The 20,226-nt window shown below is 38.2% G+C and overlaps 1 protein-coding gene across 8 annotated transcripts in view; it reads right to left on the bottom strand.

Moving 5' to 3' along the window:
• Positions 1 to 17,726: 17,726 nt before the first annotated feature.
• LOC142615148 (receptor-like protein 7) overlaps positions 17,727 to 20,226 on the bottom strand; it is a 29,191-nt gene continuing 26,691 nt past the window's right edge. For 5 of the 8 annotated variants that reach the window (XR_012840671.1, XM_075787846.1, XM_075787851.1 and 2 more), the window contains 2 exons: positions 18,629 to 18,725; positions 17,727 to 18,514 (listed from right to left, as the gene is read on the bottom strand). The gene's annotated coding sequence lies outside the window, so the exon portion shown is untranslated. Of the gene's footprint in view, positions 18,523 to 18,628; positions 18,726 to 20,226 lie in introns of all 8 variants that reach the window. The other 3 variants (XM_075787848.1, XM_075787853.1, XM_075787852.1) reach the window with 3 other exon arrangements.

Genomic DNA, 20,226 nt, shown 5'->3' with positions numbered 1-20,226 from the left:
AACTCTTCAGGCCTCACAACAAACGTTTTTTGTGAATAGACATGAACAAACGTTTGTATATATATATATTTTTGTTAATAGCCAGTTTGGCTATTTGTGATGTTGTTGGCTGTGGCTGTGGCTTTTTGTGATGTTGGGAACTGGTTTATTTTGGCACTTGTGTTGTGTTGGAAACTTGTGTTGTGTTGTAAGGGTGGGAACTTGTTTATTTTGGATGGTTGGGTTGTGTTGGAAACTTGTGTTGTGTTGGAACTTGGTTAATTTGGATGGTTGTGTTGTGTTGGAAAGTTGCTGCTGTTGGATGGTTGTATTGTGTTGGAACTTGTTTAGTTTGGATGGTTGTGTTGTGTTGGAAACTTGCTGCTGTTGGATGGTTGTGTTGTGTTGGAAACTTGTGTTGTGTTGGAACTTATTTATTTTGGATAATTTGTGTTGGAACTTGTTTATTTTAGATGGTTGTGTTGTGTTGGGAAAAATTCTTTTGAAGTTAAGGTGGTGAGTTGTTGAGTTATTTGACTCCAGTGTGGGAAATTGTTGAGTATCTTCAAAGTTATCTACACCTTTTTAATATTTTAAAATATTCAATAACATTTTCAGTGCAGCTTGATAAGCTAGGCCTTAGTCTTGAGCTGGGTTCATTTGTGGCTGGTGTTATGATATCTACTACTGACTTTGCACAACATACTTTGGACCAGGTACATCTTTTTTGTCATTAATAATTTCCAAACGTTTCATGTATATAAATTTAACTATTGTCTAAAACTAATTTCTAGTTCTACTTCATGTTCTAATGTTTTCTTATGTTATTTTAGCTTTTGAAAAGTTAAACTGAATAGTGTTTGAATCGGGGTAAATGAGTGTAGACTGCTCAGTAATTTGAAATTATGATAATAGTCTTTGCAGCACTTTTCCTTCCAAGTATTGGAATGCTCATACATGGGCATTTCCTATGGAACCATGTGGATATATTGCTAGCATCATGTTATTTTGGTCATAGTTGTTAAGACATTGTTGTTGTTATTGTTACTAAGGCCTTTGGTTATAGCATTAGAACATCATTCATTGTAAGTTGACTTGTATGGCTTGTTCAATTAGTTTTAGATCTGGATTAACAAAAGAAATTGCTTATTTATGAAAGAATGATTTTTTTATTTTATTTTATAGGTTGGGGTCTCACTCGCTCAAATTGGAGAATTTGCTTTTGTTCTCCTAAGTTGACTTGTATGGCTTGTTCAATTAGTTTTAGATCTGGATTAAGAAAAGAAATTGCTTATTTATGAAAGAATGATTTTTTTTTTTATAGGTTGGGGTCTCACTTGCTCAAATTGGAGAATTTGCTTTTGTGCCTCAAATCTTCATCTTATTGAGGTGAAATCTCTTGCTCTGCTGTTGTTTGTGTGGGTTGAATATTTTGGATGTTTGTGTGGGTTGGGAAAAATTCTTCAGTTATGATAACAGTGAAAAAACAGCCAAAACAGAGGGCAGGGAAAAAAAAAAAAAAAAAAGAGAAGCTATAGCCGCGTTTTAAAAACGCGGCTATAGCTTCTATGCAAGGTTGGCAAACGAACTGACAGAGGGCTATAGCCGCGTTTTTTATAAACGCGGCTATAGTCTGCACCCTGTAGCCGCGCAAAGAACCGCGGCTCAACCAGGTCTGTAGCCGCGTTTTCAGAAAACCCGGCTATAGGTCGCTGTCTATAGCCGCCTTTTAGAAAAACGCGGATATAGACCTGATGCCTATAGCCGTGGTTCCAAAACGCGGCTTCAGGTCTGGTCTGTAGCCGCGTTTTTAAAAACGTGGCTACAGACCCCACAGGCCTGTTGCTGCGCCGCTTAGGCCGCGTTTACAAACGCGGCTCTAGAAAACGCGGCTATAGGATATAGCCGCGTTTTCGGGGTCTATAGCCGCGTTTTTGAAACGCGGCTATAGGCCCCGTTTTTTGTAGTGTGATGGTCAACAAAATTATGAAAAACTTCAATTTTCTAGAAGTGAGGAAATTGAGCCTTCAAATGTTAGTTTTACATCAACAGGATCATTTTTTGAAATCGCTTTAACTCCATCATCCACCGTTCTACCATCATTACCTTTCAAAAAAATATGATTTATAAAATTGTTTGTTTTGTAGTAATTTGGTTTCATTCCATGTTGTGAAGTATCAAGGCTTCTCTTAATATATTCAGAATAAAATTTAAGAATCTCTCATGAATATTTGTGTAGAAATGGCTTGAATATATATATATATATATATATATATATATATATATATATATATATATATATATATATATATATATATAAAACAATGAGTTGACAATTTTTTTTTTTTTTTTTGCATGCATTATGAAGGACCCAACAAATTAGGAGAAGTCATTGTCTTCGTAACTTTTTTGTTTTCTTAAAATCATTTTAAGCTAGGCTCATGCCAACGGAGCAACTGAAAAGCTCAAGTTTAATAAGATATTAAAGGCTTGAATTCTAAAGTATATATTTCTTTAGTCCTCATTTGTAATTTATTAGATTTGAGAGCATCTCCAGTAGATTCTCTAAATTTTTGTACTGTTTAGAGAATGAACAGTGACATTTAGTTATTACCTACCCACTTTTTCAAATATACTTTCCAACAAATTATCTATCACATTCTCTATCTCATTTAAATATTATTTCTTCATTCATTCTTTATTCTTTTTTTAACAACTACATATCTTCCAACATTTTTTTATTCAATATCTTATTATTATAATAGAAAAAAACATTTGAAGAATGAATAGTAGCCCATCAGATTTGATGAGCTACTGTTCATTAGCAAAAAAAAAAAAAACTCATGTATAGAGAATCCATTGGAGACCATTTTTATGGTCTCATTCTCTATTATAGACAAAATTTTGCCTTTATCTAAGCTATTGGAGATGCTCTGACTACTTCAAATTAGAGTGATGCTATAAATCACGTGAATAATTTTGGTGAGTTTTGTAGATAATTCCCAAATATCATGTAACGGTACCATGCATAATGGAAAGCTTTTCCTACTTTTCAAGAGTATTGGGGCAAGTTTGAGCAATTCAGGGAGCATGAGAATTGCATGCATGGCTCTAACGAACTTGCTTCTGTTTGGTTCCATTGGGAACAAATATTTATTGGTTTAGACCAAATTAAATTCTTATATAATACCACCTTTAATAAATACCAATAACATCATACATATTTACTAATTATGCTTTTATATGTACCAAAAAAAAAAAAATTCAGCAATGACTCGTCCAATTGTGTTTTTAATATTCTTGCTCGTAGTTTCTAGGCTAGACACGTCTCATCAGTCAAAACTGGCTCAATAAACCCTGTTTGTGGGCCTGTGTTTGAGTATTTCCCTGACTTGCCTGGCCTTCCTCGTTGGGTTCTACTACAAACCAACAAATATATATTGTCGACACGTAGAGAAGCTAAATAAATTAGCAAAGCACGAGCTTGGGCCTCGGACAATCTGCTTCTGCATTCAGGCTAGTGTAAAGGGAACACAAACTCGCTTGCTTGCCTCACGTATCAATTCTCTTCCTATCATGTGCCACACCGATCTTAGCTTCCTCATTTCTGATAGCATGGACTGCAATAAGTAAATTTATCTCTCTCAAGCACTCACACAAATAGGAGGGGAAAAACAAAAAGGATAAAATGAACTAAGACCTCCTAAACTTTTATGTAATTGCAGACTTTAAGTAAGGCTCCCTTGACTCTTTTTTTTTTCACAAATTTTGTACATACTGAAACTGTGGTAGAATAGTAGATGGAACTTCTATCATTTCGGCCAAAAAAAAGAATAGTAGATGGAACCTTCTTTCCATTTTTCTTCTATTTTAACATTTTTTGCACTAAATCATTTAAGGGTGTTTGGTACAGTTGTTTAATTAACAGTTTTTAGTGTTTAAACAACATTACACGTATTTTCACACACTTTTTCACCCACACGTATCTCTACAAAATAACAATGTTATTAGAAATCTTTTACTAAATGGGTCCTTAATGTGCAGCATATGGACCCCTTCGATCGTTTGATTTATTAATAATTTGGATGAAAAAAAAAACAAATAGAAAGAGGAGAAATAGATGTGAGAGAAGGAAACTATTTACGACAGTATCAAGATTTATGTACTAAATTTTGGGCAAAAAAAAAAAAAAAAAGGGTTAAAGGAGTCTTACTACAAAATCATAAAAGTTCAACGCATCTTAACGTATTTTACCCAAAAAATGAATAATAAAAAGCTAAAATAGTAAAGACAAAGAGAGAAAGTGATCCCAATTGACTAATTGTTCTTCTTGTTTTGATGCAGGGTTCATTAAAAAGTTGGACTCTGAGGAAGTTGTTCTTAATTCAGTGAGTTTAGTGGAGTATTATACGTACAACAACAATTAATAAAGCCTTAATCCCAATAGTTTGGGGTTGGCCATAAATCCTAGTGGATTATATATATATATATATATATGTGTGTGTGTGTGTGTGTGTGTGTGTGTATTGTTTCATTAAAAAATATTGCATAAATATTAGTAGACTGATTACAAATAATTACAATAAGGAAACTTTTCTCAGTACAAAAATATACTTATATATGAAATTGTTTTTCTTAGTGGTTCTTCATATATTATGTGCTTCACTCCGTTAAGTTCTTTACAAGTCAAAAATGCCTTGTAGCTCAACTATCATTTCTTAATATTTTAAATGATTGAAAGGTCTAGGTTACAAATTCTTCATTCCTTATTGTAAATATGAATTATAAAATAATAATAATAATAATAATAATAATAATAATAATAATAATAATAATAATAATAATAATAATAATAATAATAATAATAATAATAATAATAATTGTGAGGTATGAGAATTCCGAGTAAGGTGATCATACCACGTGTCACGCCTGGCTGAGGAGGACAGCTGCTAGGTCGAGGAGGCCACGCCCTTGGATTTTATGTTTACGTCATCAATGCACTATCAAAGGAGGCTCTACTATGCAGAAAGGGCTTTAGGAAAGGAGATGCAATGACGGGATTAAAAAGCTAGATACTGCCAGCACATTTAACGCATCCCACCAAACCTTCTAGTTGCATTTATGTGGAGAAGACCTATGAACAGGGTTGCTTTGGGCGCCACACCTCTCAATAAACTGAAAGAAGATGCTAGATAAGATTGGAAGATGGGTGATGATTTGTGCGATGAATAGGTGGAAGGCCAGGATCATCTGAAAATGTCTATAAAAGATAGAAGATCCTCCATGAGAGGGGGATCGAAAAAAATAAGGAGAAAGAAAAAAAACTATAGATTCAAGAACAATATATGTAATTTGTCTTTAGAAGAGAGAAATACAAGAGTGAGGCTGAGGACAAATTTCAATACTCAAACTATTCCATCTCCACCTCACTGTAATGTTAGCCCGTTGTCATCATTAATTCAACTCATTTGAACCTAGATTTAGAGCACACTCTCTACAAATTTATTGTTTTGGGCTCTTTGGGCCTACACCCATCTTGTTTTGGGCTTAGGTGCAAATTACGACCTTACAATTGGTGCCGTCTATGGGAAATCTTGGTGTTTATTAAGTTGAACGTGATGGTAGGATTAGGCCCGCATTAGGTAGAATCTATGGGGTCCCAACATCAAGGTGACTTTTTGAATCTTAAAAGAAATAGAGACCGGGAGGGAAGTATACATACCACCCACACTAGCAAGAGTCAGTCACAAGGTGGGAGCAGAGTTTCTCATGAGGAAAATGCTAGGGCCATACAGCTGGAGATTGATCGTTTGAAGAGAAAGCTACGCCACGAATGGTGGAGATGAACTCCTTCATTTTCTGACCCTTCTTTTGGGGAAGGTGGAGACAGCAATTACAGGCCCAGATCAAGGACTCCCCCTAATGAGTCTTTCTCATATAGAGGCCTGGGAAATGATGCTATGAGTAGAGCGTTGAATCAAATTTCCAGGTCACCCTTCACGTGTTGAGTTGAAGGGGGGAAACTTCCACGGTGATTTACTCAACCAACGTTTACCATTTACAATGGCTGAACAGACCCTGTGGAACACGTTAGCTACTTGAACCAGAGGATGGTTGTACACTCTGGAAATAAGGCTTTGATATGCGAGATTTTCCCATCTAGCTTAGGGCCTGTGGCGATGAGATGGTTTAATAGTCTGAGAGCAGGTTCCATTGACTCCTTTAAAGAGCTCACTCAGGTGTTTGGGTCTTGCTTCATCATAAGCAGTAGAGTTTCTCGACCTTTAGATTCATTGCTGTCTATGATCATGCAGGAAGGGGAGACCCTCTAAACGTACTCAGACAGATATTGGGAGATGTTTAATGAAATTGATGAAGACTTTGACAACGTAGCAATAAAGACTTTCAAGGTCGACCTATCTACCGAGCATGATTTGAGGAAATCATTGACCAAAAAACCTGTGAGGAGTGTGTGCCGACTTATGGACCATATTGATGAGTATAAGTGGGTTTAGGAGGACCAATAGCAGGCAAAGGGGAAAATGAAGATTATCCCTTAGGAAAGGAGAGATTTCAGGTCGAATAGATACAATAGTAATAGACCCCAAAGAGATTTTGCTGGTCAATCTGGATCTACGGCTCCTCAGATGGTCAACACGGTGTTCCAAGAACCGGTGCATCAAGTATTGGAAAAGGTTAAGAATGAGCTCTACTTCAAATGGCCAATCAAGATGGCAGGGGACCCTATGAGGTGCAATCAGAGTCTTCATTGTCAATACCACCGGGAATAGGGACATACTACCAAGGATTGCAGGACCCTATGAAATCATTTGGAGCAACTGGTTAGGGATGGAAGATTAAAACAGTTTTTGTATCAGCCCAACAGGCGAATGGAGCAAACAGGGTTGGGAACTCAGGGGAACACTTCCTCAAGGCCACCTTTGGGCTCAATTAATGTCATCTTTGCTGCTCTTGGAAGGACCAGTTCTCGTCCTTTCAGAGTGATGTCTGTGGCACGAACACTCGCCGAGGACTCTAATTCTGGGATGAAGAGGGCTAAAACGGTATCCTACTGGCATTGAGTTTTTCGGATGAAGATAAGATTGGGACCACGCAGCCACACGATGATGTGTTGGTGGTTATACTTAGGATAGGTGGGTATGATGTGAAAAGGGTAATGGTTGACTAGGGCAGTGGTGCGGAGATTATGTACCATGATCTATACAAAGGATTGAATTTGAAACCAGAAGACTTGACAACTTAGATTCACCATTAATAAGCTTTGATGAGAAATTTGTCATTCCAAAGGGTCAAATTAGATTACCTGTACAGGCAGGTTCAGAAGTGGTGGAAGTAGATTTTATTGTAGTAGATGTCTATTCCTCTTACACAGCCATTGTAGCAAGACCTTGGCTCCATGCCCTAGGAGCTGTTGCCTCAACTCTACATTTGAAGGTGAAATATTCGTTAGGGGACCAGATTGAAGAGCTTATTGGGAGCCAATCCATGGCTAAGCAGTGTATGGCAGCTGCAATTTTGTGCCAGCCTGAATTTGAGTCCTCGGCTTCTGCTGAGGGGGGCTCATAGCAATCAAGGATCCCGATTTTACCTTTGGAGACAGCATTAAAAGGGCCCACATGCGATAATTTGGAGGAAATTCTTATTGACAATGATCTAGAAAGATTCTTTCAGGTCAGAGCCCAGTTACCTCCTCAGTAAAAGGAAGAGCTGGTCATATTTTTGAAGAGGAATATCAATGTATTCGCATGGAGTGCTTATGAAGCTCCCAGGGTAGATCCAAATTTTATTTGTCATCATTTAAATGTTAACCTGGCTATCCTCCCTAAGAAGCAGCCACCTCGACGGTCGTCCAAAGAACATTCTGATGTCGTTAAATCGGAAGTAACCAAACTCAAGCAAGCAGGCGCTATCAATGAAGTCTTTTATCTTGAATGGTTGGCTAATACAATAGTGGTGAAAAAGAAGAATGGGAAATGGCAAGTTTGTGTGGACTTCACAGATTTGAATAAAGCCTGCTCCAAGGACCCCTTCCTAATGCCTCGTATTGATCAATTGGCGGATGCCACTGTGGGGCATTCTCGAATGAGTTTTCTGGATGCCTTCCAAGGATATCATCAAATACCCCTAACCCTGGATGATCAGGAGAAAATAGCCTTTATTACTCCCACAGAAAATTACCACTACAAAGTGATGCCTTTTGGTTTGAAGAACATAGGGGTTACTTATCAAAGGATGATGACTAGGATGTTCGAGCCACAACTAGGTAAAAGCATTGAGGTTTACATAGATGACATGGTGGTGAAGAGTAAGGTGGTGTTCGAGCACATGAAGGACCTTGAGAACATCTTTAAGATACTAAGGAAACATAGGCTACGCCTCAATGCTTCCAAATGCTCCTTTGGCATGGGATCTAGCAAATTTCTTGGGTATATGGTCACTCATCGTGGAATCGAGGTCAATCCTAATCAGGTTAAGGTAATAAACAGCTTGCAGCCACCTCGGAATCCTAAAGAAGTTCAGAAATTGATAGGAATGATTGCTGCCTTAAATCGATTTATCTCTTGATCCACGGATAGATTTAGGAATTTCTTCCAGCTATTACATAAGTGGAAGGGATTAGAATGGACGAAAGAGTTTGCTTTGGCTTTTCAGGAGCTTAAAGAATACCTTTCTTGGCCACCCATTATGTCTAGGCCCGAGGAGGACGAAGTTTTATTTGCTTATATTGCGATAGCTTCACATGCCGTTAGTCTGATACTGATACGGGTTGACAATGGTATACAGAGACCAGTTTATTATATAATTAAAGCATTGAATGAAGCCGAGGTTCGTTACTTACCACTAGAAAATGCTATTTTAGCAGTGGTGCATGCCACATGTAAACTTCCCCATTACTTCCAATCACACACGGTGGTGGTTTTGACTCAACTTGCGCTTAGGTCACTACTTCGGCGTGCTGATTATATAAGAAGGATTGCCAAGTGGGGTACAATGTTGGAGGCTTTTGATATCAAATATATGCCACGCACTTCTGTAAAAGGCTAGGTCCTCGCTGACCTGGTGGCCGAGTTCTCTGAGCCCTCATTAGAGGAAAATACTAAAGAACTGGACATAGATGAAAAATCAGTTGGCATGATCTCCCTAAAGGAACCTCAGTCGTGGAAAGTGTACGTGGGTGGTGCCGCCAATAAAGGAGGATCAGGAGTGGGATTAGTTATGATATCTTCAGAAAAGATCGTTATATATAAATCTGTGAGGATGAATTTCTTGGCCATAAATGATTACATTGAGTACGAAGCTTTATTGGTAGGAATGATTATGGTTCAGAAGTTGGGAGGGGAAACAGTGGAGATGTTCTCGGATTCAAGACTGGTTATAGGCCAAGTGGAAAGGGAGCTGGAAGCTAGAGATCAAAGGATGTAGGAATATCTGAATCAAGCTAGTCATTTACGATCAAAGTTTGAATTTTTCACCTTAGTGCAAATCCCCAGAAGCAAAAACACTCATGCTAATTCTCTAGCCACTTTGGCAACCTCCTCGACACAGAGCTTACCTCAGGTCATCTTGGTGGAAGACTTATGTAGGCCAACCAATATAAGTGTGAATGCGATCCGTAGTCATCATATTAGAGTGGGGCCTAGTTGGATGGATTCCATTATACTATTCTTGAAAGAGGATATCCTTCCTCAGGAGAAATCAGAGGCCAATAAGATACTCAAAAAAGCTCTTCAATTTTGGTTGTTCGAGGATTAAAAGTTGTACAAGCATTCTTTCTCTGGCTTGTATCTGCTTTGTATACACCTTAAAGCAGTTGAATTACTCTTAGAGGAGTTGCATGAAGGGATTTGCGGGAGCCACACAGGAGGCAGATCTTTGTCCTACAGGGCCCTCACTTAGGGATATTAGTGACCAAATATGCAAAGGAAAGCACAAGAATATGTGAAGAAATGCGACCAGTGTCGAAGATTCGCCCCAAACATTCACCAACTAGGAGGTGTCCTTAGCCCTCTATCCAACCCTTGGCCTTTTGCTCAATGGGAATTAGATATTGTAAGGCCTTTCCCTAAGGCAGCAGGAAATAAGAGATGGTTGCTGGTCGACACAAACTATTTCACCAAATGGGTAGAAGCTGAGCCATTATCAAATATCAGGGACTTGGACACAAAAAGATTTTTCTAGAAGAATATTGTCACCTGTTTCGGGATTCCCCCATACTCTCATTTCAAACAATAGACTTCAGTTTGACAGCAAAGCTTTCAGAAGATATTTCTGTGACCTGGGCATCACGAATAGGTATTCCACCTCAGCTTATCGACAGGGGAAAAGACAGGCTGAGGCTGTCAATAAGGTGATAGTGAATGGGCTTAAGAAGAGGTTGGACAATGCGAAGGAAAAATGGGTAGAAGAATTGCCACATGTCCTCTGGACATATCGGACTACCCCTCGCAGATCCATAAGGGAAACACCCTTTTCAACGACTTATGGAGTCGAGGCTGTCATCCCTATTGAGATTGGATTCCCTACGATGAGAACAAGTTCTTTTGCACCAAACAACAATGATGGACTATTACAAATGAGCTTGGATTTGATTGAAGAACGAAGGGAGAACGTCATGATTCAATTGGCATATTATCAACACAAACTCAAACAAGGGTATGACTCAAATGTGAAATTATGGCCACTAGCACCAGGAGATTTGGTATTAAGAAAGATTTTAGGTACTGCAAAAAACGCAGCATGGGAAAAATTAGGACCCAATAGGAAGGGTCATACCGTATCATCTCGGTAGCTGGAATAGGGTCTTATTATCTTGAAGACCTAGATGAAAATGTTGTACCATGTCCCTAGAATGTAAATAACTTGCGAAGGTATTATTATTAATAAAGGTTTCTTGTGTTCTGTGTCTCTTATTACTTCATGCATTACATTCATTATTTTTCTAAATATCAAACATAAATTTAGCTATGTATGGCTCCTCGGACCACATGCCTTGGAAAAATTGATATCTTTCATCATTTTTCTAAGTATCAAACAGAACCTTGGCTATGTCTAGATCCTCAGACCATATGCCTTGGAAAAATTGATATCTTTCATCATTTTTCTAAGTATTAAATAGAACCTTGGCTATGCCTATGCCTAGCTCCTTGGACTACATGCCTTGGGAAAATTGATATATTTCCTCATTTTTCTAAGTATCAAACAAAACCTTGGCTATGCATGGCTCCTCGAACCACATGCCTTGGAAAAATTGATATATTTCATCATTTTTCTAAGTATCAAACAGGACATTGGCTATGCTTGGCTCCTTAGACCACATGCTTTGGGAAAATTGATATCTTTCCTCATTTTTCTAAGTATCAAACAGAACCTTAGTTATGCCTAGCTCTTCGGACCATATGCCTTGGAAAAATTGATATCTTTCCTTATTTCTCTAATTATTAAATAGAATCTTGGCTATGCCTAGCTCCTCGGACCGCATTCCTTGGGAAAATTGATAACTTTCAATATTTTTTTACTAGCTAATACTTGTTAATCTTACGAAGAATGTAATTCCGACATATTAGTCATCACTATCCAAATCATGTGTAAAACCATTTTAAGGATTCATTAATATATAGAGGTTAGAATTGTTATTTAGTCATTTACAAGGTCCTACCTTGTTTAATTGAGCAACAAATCATTCACACTGTGTATAGGAGCATCGTTAAGCTAAAATTCCAACAAAGGGTATTATTGGTCAGATGTAAATATCTCAGATAAATAGAAATGTGCATAGAATAAAAACAAGATAAGAGTCTTAATCTTGTCATTATATATGAGGGTAATTACATTACAGATGAAAATAGAAAGAAAATTATAAAAATAAGCATATAACAAAATGAAGCTACTACAAAATGACTGAGTAAGAAGAGAAGGGAGTCCTAGGTTATGCCTTGGTCTTTGGAGGAGGGTCTTCCTTGGATTTATTCATAGTTTCCTTTGTCTTGCGGTTAGCCCCTTTTGACTTGGCATTAGTCTCTTTGGTCATGGCAGCCACTTCTTTAAGCTTGAGGGAAACATCTAGAACCTTGGCCTCAGACAAAGTCAATGTCTTTGCCCTTGTCCTTCTTTCCTGGCCGAGGATCACCTTGACCAATACCCTCACTCAGAACCTTTTCAACCTTCTCACTTTGGTCACCTGCTTGGTCAAGCCCTGTGGAGACCTTAGGAGGAGGGAGAGAGCTTTGGGTGATGGAGGGTTGCACAGGGAGAATGGACTTGAGGGCAGTAGGAGGTGGAAGGATAGCTGGAATTGCACGGATGTCCTGAGGAAACCATATGTTTTCAGCCTTCCTCCACTCTGAGGTAGTAGGGACTCTTGCCACATTAAGGGTCTCCACCCATACCAGTTGACAGTAATCCCTACATACCTCAGCATGCTCCTCGACCAGGCGAATCTCTGTATTCTCGACCCCGCAATTGTAGGAAGCTAGTGATGAAGCCTCCATGGTCTCCTTGATGGTGCGAGTTGCTTCATTAGCCTGGACTAGCTCCGCCTTTAAGTCCAGAATTTATTATTGGGCTGTGGCTAGCTCTATCCCATTGTAGTAGAGTTTTTTGCATTTGTTCCTCTACTTGAGCTTCGACAGTTTTAAGCCCGGCCTCAACACTTCTTCTCCTTTTCCCCTCTTCTACCAACTTCTCAGTGAGTTCCTTATTCTCTTGCTCGACTAAACCCAATGCTTTTTCAGCCTTGGCCCGAAGATTGGCCTCGACTTTAGCCTCGTTCCAAGCATTATTTATGCATTCCTTGGGGACAAACACCTCCTGGATAGTCTGCATAAAAATAACAAACAAACATGTCACGACATGGAGAATAATATATATATATATATATATATATATATATATATATATATATAATATTCAAATTGGTAGCTACTAATGCTGGCAATAAAACTTACCAAGACTAAGTCCCTTTTTAGGGACAGGAAGAGTTCTTGCTGCCTCATTTTCCTTAGGACAGCCATCTCCTTAGGCAGAAGGATAGGCTACCCCAAGGCCTTGGCCAAGTAATGGGCAAGCCTTTTTTGAAATTCCCTTATGGTGGAGTTTCAAGGAATGGTAGTCTTGTCCAACTCCAGCTGAGGGGCCGAATTGGTCTGAGGTTGATGCACCTCGGCCACTTCATGGCTGTCATTTCTCTCCACAGAAGAAGCTCGTGTCTGGCCTTTAGTTGTTTTTTGTTGTTTAGACCCATTCTGTCGAGCCAGCTCCCCCTCCTCAACCGCATCTTGTCTTTTCTTTTTGAGGTTGGGTATATGAAGCAAACTACTTGGAGGAGAAGGAGGAGGAGGAGGAGGGGGTGGGAGATTGGTAGGGGGCTGAGATCCCGAAGCACGCTTCATAGTTTACTCCTTACCCCTGTTAGCAAGAATGGCCTTCAAGCCTCTCCTCATTTGCAGGGACATATTTTCTTTCTCTTCCTCGGTGCTACTATCCACACATGCAACTTTAAAATCGGGATACCTAATACCCGAGTTTTTGTCTAATTCGCCCTTTTCGTCTGAAAGGTAGACAACAGGGTCTTCTGGCTTTTTCTCTACTTCCTCGATTTGGAATTGGTCAATTTCCTCCTCAAGTGATAGCCGAGAAGAAGCGGTCTCTTCCCTTGGGATCGCTACTATTAGGAGAGCTCGTTGTCGAACAGTGTGCACTATGTCTTCTCGGGCTGGAAAACCTCGCACCGTAATGACGATACGATTGATTCGAGGGTCGCCCGCAAGGATTTCGTTGCCTATGTCCTGAAAGGTGTCAGACAATGGCTCAAAATTGAGGATGAGGTGAACAGCCCCTGGTTTCCTATCTACACTTACGAACACCTTAGATTTGAGTAGCTTGTTAAGATCGTCGATGTTGACAAGTTTAATATCAGGAGCCACGTGTCTTTTATCTGCAAAACATAGCTGAGAAGAAAATCCACTGTCAGAAAGACAAACACTTAGGAACGGGGAGGAAGAATCACAAAACTAAACCTCACGACAAGGAACCTATAACTAAGGTACCCTACTTGGTTCCCCCTCTAGTATGGGACAGTGCAAACCGTCATGCCACTCCCTAGAGGCGATTAAATAGTCGTCCTTCATGCCCTTGTTGGACTTGGGAAGACACGAAATAAGCCTAACGGCTGAAGATTTGGACTTGAGGTAATACATCCAGACGACGTCGTGCCAAGTGAGCTTCAGGCCCATGTGTGCAATAAGGGCATCTACGCTACCCAGGACCCTAAACAGATTAGGTGCACATTGATGTGGAAATATTCTTTGGGTGATCAGATAGTCCCTAGTTACGCTACTCATTGGAAGCGTCATTCCCCCCTCTATGAAGGCAATCATGGGAATGACGACTTCCCCCTCTTTTCTATCAGTATACCAATCCCCTGAAGCGCAGTATCGAAGGAAGACTCTTGAGGGGATGTGGTATTTAGCCCTAAAACCCTCCATATCGACGGGGATATCTACGAGATGTTTGAATTTACCCATTTAAAACAAGCTAAAAAGAAGCAAAGGATATGTCTAAGTAAAGATTATAGAAAAATGAAGGCTGAGAAGACTGGTCGAGGAGAAAACAATCTAAAAGAATAAAAAATTAAACTTACGAAAGTAAGTAGAAGGAGCACCTCAGAAATGTCTCTAGAATGGGAAGGGTCAGGAAATCTTGGAAGCTTGGAGAGTTCGAAGGTGTGCGAAATGGGAGAATTGAATTCTCTAGGCGCTTTATATAGATGGCGGGATTTGGGTAGGAGTAATCCCACCCAAATTTCGAGGAAAAATATTATTCGTGAGATTTTTGTCTCACCGTTGGATATAAGGAACAGGGTGTCGCCTGGAGAATTAAATAAAGCGTTGCGGGCTCCGAAGCGTCAAGTACAATTACGGGACATGTGAAATGACATTCTTGCACGTGGGAGTCAGGTACACATGTCAAATCAATTGCTTATAGTCAAAACCCCATTTTCCTTCCTCAGATGGGAGGAAACAAATTGAAGTTTTGAGGGGCTATTGTGAGGTATGGGAATTCCGAGTAAGGTGATCACACCACGTGTCACGCCTGGCCGATGAGGACAACTGCTAGGCCGAGGAGGCCACATCGTTGGATTTTATGTTTACGTCATCAATGCGCTGTCAAAGAAGGCTCTACTGTTCAAAAAGTGCTTTGGGAAAGGAGATGGTAATGACGGGATTGAAAAGCTAGATATTGTCACCACATTTAATGCATCCCACAAAACCTTCTGGCAGCATTTATGTGGAGAAGACCTGTGAATAGGGTTGCTTTGGGCGCTATACCTCTCTGTAAACTGAAAGAAGATGCTAGATAAGATTGGAAGATGGGTGATGATTTGCGTGATGAACAGGTGAAAGGCCAGGATCATTTGAAAATGTCTATATAAGATAGAAGATCCTCCATGGGAGGGGGATCAAAAAAAAGAATGCGAAAGAAAAACACTATAGATTCAAGAACAATATATGTAATTTGTCTTTAGAAGAGAGAAATATAAGAATCAAACTCCTCGACTTGAGTCTGAGGACAAATTTCAATACTCAAATTGTTCCATGTCCATCTCACTGCAATGTTAGCCCGTTGTCATCATTAATTCAACTCATTTGAATCTAGATTTAAAGCCCACTCTCTACAAATTTATTGTTTTGGGCTCTTTGGGCTTACACCCATCTTGTTTTGAGCTTAGGTTCAAATTGCGACCTTATAATAATAATAATAATAAAAGTTAGTTCTCTCCAACAAAGTTGTAGTTTTAGTCTCCAAGTCCTCCTAACTATGAAAAATATATTATACAACCCTAGCTAATAATAGTCCTCTAATTCTCATTAATCAAGGTTGCCTATACACAGGATTTACACATAAATGATCTCTAGAAGATTCTAATAGCTTCAATAGAAATTCCCGTGCAGATGCTCTAAGTCATAACAAACTGACTTGTGCCCCATAACTGCTCTCTACACGTGCCATAACTGATTTTCATTCCATCTAACCGTTGCCTTGCTACTGAGATGCAACACACCGTTTGACATCATTATGAATTCTCAAGTTTGATAAACGCACCGTTTGACTAAGTGATCGCACGTGTTATTTACCGCACGTGTTATCTCTTACGGTGTCGTTTTCCTGATACTCTGTTGCTAGTAGTCTTCTGTAACAGATAGCAGCTTGTTCAATTCTTGGTGCTCCTACTTTGATTAGACTTATGTCTTTTTTCCTTCATATATAATCTTGGTTATCTTTCATTTTGTGATGCAAGACATAAGGTGTGAAGGATATAATAGTCAACATCACAAACTTGCTAATAGTCATATTTAGTCTATCAGGTTAGCAGTTGACATCATCAAAAGGATGCTTCAAAAGTTGAGGGAAAAAAGGCTAGAGGCTTAGGAGTTTGATGCATGGCTTGCTAATAGTCAACATTACAAACTTGAAGTTCATTTTCTAATGAATCTGTCTTGAAGGTTTCTCATAATTATGGTTTATGGAGTGCCTTGATTTTGACTGTGTTAAGTTGCAGGCTATCAGGAGATGTTGAAGGAGATGCTGAATTGTCATATACTGATGTTCCTAACATCTGGAACCTTCTATGTGTGTCCACATTTCAAATCAGCTCAATCTAAGAGAAAGAACTCCGTTACATCTTACCTATAGTATGTTGGGATTCATGATGCATTTGGGAATGCCTTTTTGGATTTGCATATATTAACCCAGCTCTTAGTTTCATCTTAAATTTGATTAGAACACTGATGTTTAAGAGTTTTAACAAGTGAATTTCTTTAACAAATATAAGCGTATTGAACTTTGCAATAGTTTCATCATACCTTGGGATTAAAATATTTATTTATTTATTTTATTTGGTTGAAGTGTGTTGTTTACAAAGAAAGGCCTAATTTTTCTAGACAAGATAATAAGAAATCTTTGAAGTGCTCTGGCAAGTGGTAAGGAGGTCATAATGACATAATCTCTTTTATCCCTTTGACAAGTTAGTAAATGCTAATGAGTGCCCTTAAAAAGCGCGATCATAATTTGCTTCAGAACATAAAATGGAGAGGATCTGTTCCATTGGGAAGAGCTTAAACATGATTAAAAAAACACAAAATAAATTTGGCTAGGATGTCTGTTGCATCAAAATGATCAGATATGGTTCCATTTGTTCTTTAATTTGTTGTGCTTGAAGCCAAGCAGATTTGGCTCAAATGGAACCTCTTCTCCCAATTCCCATCTAAGGGCAAAAGACACTCATTTTGGGGTGGATTTTGAGTTTGATTCTTACTGTCGATAGAAATGGACAATGCAAGCTTTAATTTTATCCTAATTTCTTTAGGAATTAAATCAATGTCTATGGTGTTGGTTTTTTACTTCTCTTTTTTTTTTTCCCACTTCTTGGGACTGATCATTGATTTCGAGTGTTGACTTTGTTATAGATTGCTTTAATAATCATCTCTAGCGCATGGTCTGGAGTTGAGGGAACCACCAAATGGGGTGTTATAGCCATCTAGGTGAAAAGCTACACACGACATGCAATATGCTAATCCCATTTACTAATATATCAAACCTTAATTGAGATAATACATCTAGGAGGTAAGATTGTTGTCATTAGATTCTCTAGATTGGACCATTCAATGGCATTAATATATTTACTGACCAAATTGTGAGATTAACTAATGGGAAGGAAACTTAAACAATGACATTGAGCTTCAACCACGGCTTGATAAGATACAGGAGAATTACACTACTTCCATGGCTAGTACGATTGTAGTCCAGTGGTCTGTACTTAAAAACCACAACTACCACAAGTTTTCGTCTGCTCTCAAAGCAAACCTACCAAAGGGAACCATTCACAAATGCAGACAACAGTTACAAAATAGCATACAACACTAGAGGATGCCCCAAAATTGCCCAAATCAATACCATCTCGTGCAATAAAGAATATTGCCAATATTATAGCCGAGTTCAACACCATGTATACACACCACAGCACTTAGTTGCAACTTGCAAGACAATCCTTAGTTCCTATCTTCACTCAAGTAATTAATTTGGAAAGTAGAAAAGAAGAAGAATAAAAGACATACACAATCTTAGACCCTAGCACCAATCATTTCTACACCATTAGAAAAGCCACTCGTGCAACATTATGTTGGGATAAAGTCACTAATTCAAAGTGGTATTTGCTTGAAGGAGGCCATCTCTAATCTGTGAAGCAATGTATTTCATAGCACCTGGTCTGTCTGTGATGACAATGCACCAACTTCTTTCATTGTGTCTAAATATTGAGTCACCAGAACCAAGTCCATGACATCCTTTGACGTAGTCCCAGGTACATTCACAGAGAAAGCAAGCACAATGTCCCTCAGCCTAACTTCAATGGTCTGATGCTGGCATAGTTACCATGCTCAGTCTCCGTCGGCATGTTTTATTTGTAGGATTTTTTCTGCTTCAACCTTCTCGTTAGCCACCACCTTCATTCTTGCAGCTGTTCATCTCATGTAAAAGGTCAATGACAGGATAATTAGTATTCAAGGAAAAAGAAGTCAAACTTACTCAGTGAGAGAGGAGAAACAATGTTCAATTCAAAATGAACACTTACTAGCATTTATCTCACTCATAGTCCTCTTCAAATGTTCATCAGGTTTAGTGTCCACAATAACTGTTTGAACAATCTCAAATCCATAAGCTGACTTGGCCTATGCATGTAAAATTCAAAGATATTAAAAAGAGATAGATTTACCTTGTAACTTGACTAATACTAAACCAGATTAATGGACAGAGAAATTCCTTTTCGAGTTCCTCTTCCACATATCTAATTCTTTTGTTCAAAAAAAGAAATCCAACACCAACTTTGGAACACTTGCTCTAATAACTAGAAGAATAGGGATATAAGCCTAATAGTCTCTCCAAACAATATACAAATAGGTAAAATTGTCTCCAATGGAAACTATGACATAACAAGTATATGCATTGATAGTGACTAAAAACTATCCCCAACCTCAAAGACATTATTCTACACAGCAAATTTCATAACTACTATAAAAACTTTTTTTTTCTCTTTTTCCATCACTATCCACCATTTGTCCTCATAATATTCACATCAGATACATTACCTCCATGGTCCTCTCCTCATGAACATTATTGTTAATATTATCACTTTTCCAAGTCCAAGAAAGCATATCATATACATAGTTGATCATGATGCTTTAAGCAAATCATAAAGAACATCAAAACATTAAATGATTATCCTATATAGCTGTTTCACTAAGAATAGAAATTTCAAAATTTTTTTAGCATAAACTTCAAAAAATCAACGTCAAGTTAGAAAAGAAGTCCATACTTCTCAGCATAAACTTCAAAAGTCAAAATCAAGTCAGAAAAGCCCAGACTTCTTAGAATTTATTTATTTTCCTAACAAATACAGACCCATGAGACCTTATTTAATAGTAAAGGACATGTCTCTTTTAATTTCATTATTAAGACTAACAAGGTGACTTTCAACTTCAAGGTCCAGTCACACATCCATACCATCAAAGACATAGGATTGGATCTGTGCTTTGGTGTTGCTGAGTTTGTAGAAAGCATCAGCAGCTTAGTCTAACAAGGCCAAGTATTGAATAGAAGTAACAACAATAACAAACAAATTATCCTGAAAAAATATATAAATATATAGATCAGAAGATACTGAAGGATCATGCTTTTAAGCATATAAAATAGTTTAAAACAAAATGATAGTGCTTAGCCCAAAATATTCGTGCTTTACTGCTTTTAACTCAAAAAATAAAAATAAAAAGTTCCAGATCAATTCTGCAGTCACTCATGGTTTGACAACAATTAAGCAAAACGCATCTTCAGACAAACATTTCTTGCAAATCAGTATGATACTAATTCTTTCCAATCAGTTTGGGGTTCCCTTGCTTCAAACCCAAAAAAGAAGAAACGACATTTATACAAAGACAAATTGATTGTTTTACTCTATCTAATTGCTACAAAATAGAAAAATTATTGCAAATTTAAAATGTTACCTTTGTCTTCCCATATAATTTCAAAATTATATGATTCTTTTTTCACACTATTACTAATTCAAAAAAATTAAATCCATCTAAGACCCAATGATACTATGTGGCTATCAGACAAAGCAATAGTTTACAAGCATTTTCCAGCTAAATTCCTTTTTCTTTTTTCTTTTTGATAGGA

Source organism: Castanea sativa, chromosome 11 (genome assembly GCF_040712315.1).
Source record: "Castanea sativa cultivar Marrone di Chiusa Pesio chromosome 11, ASM4071231v1".
Lineage (NCBI taxonomy): Eukaryota > Viridiplantae > Streptophyta > Magnoliopsida > Fagales > Fagaceae > Castanea > Castanea sativa.
This window is presented reverse-complemented; position numbering and strand designations above follow the sequence as displayed.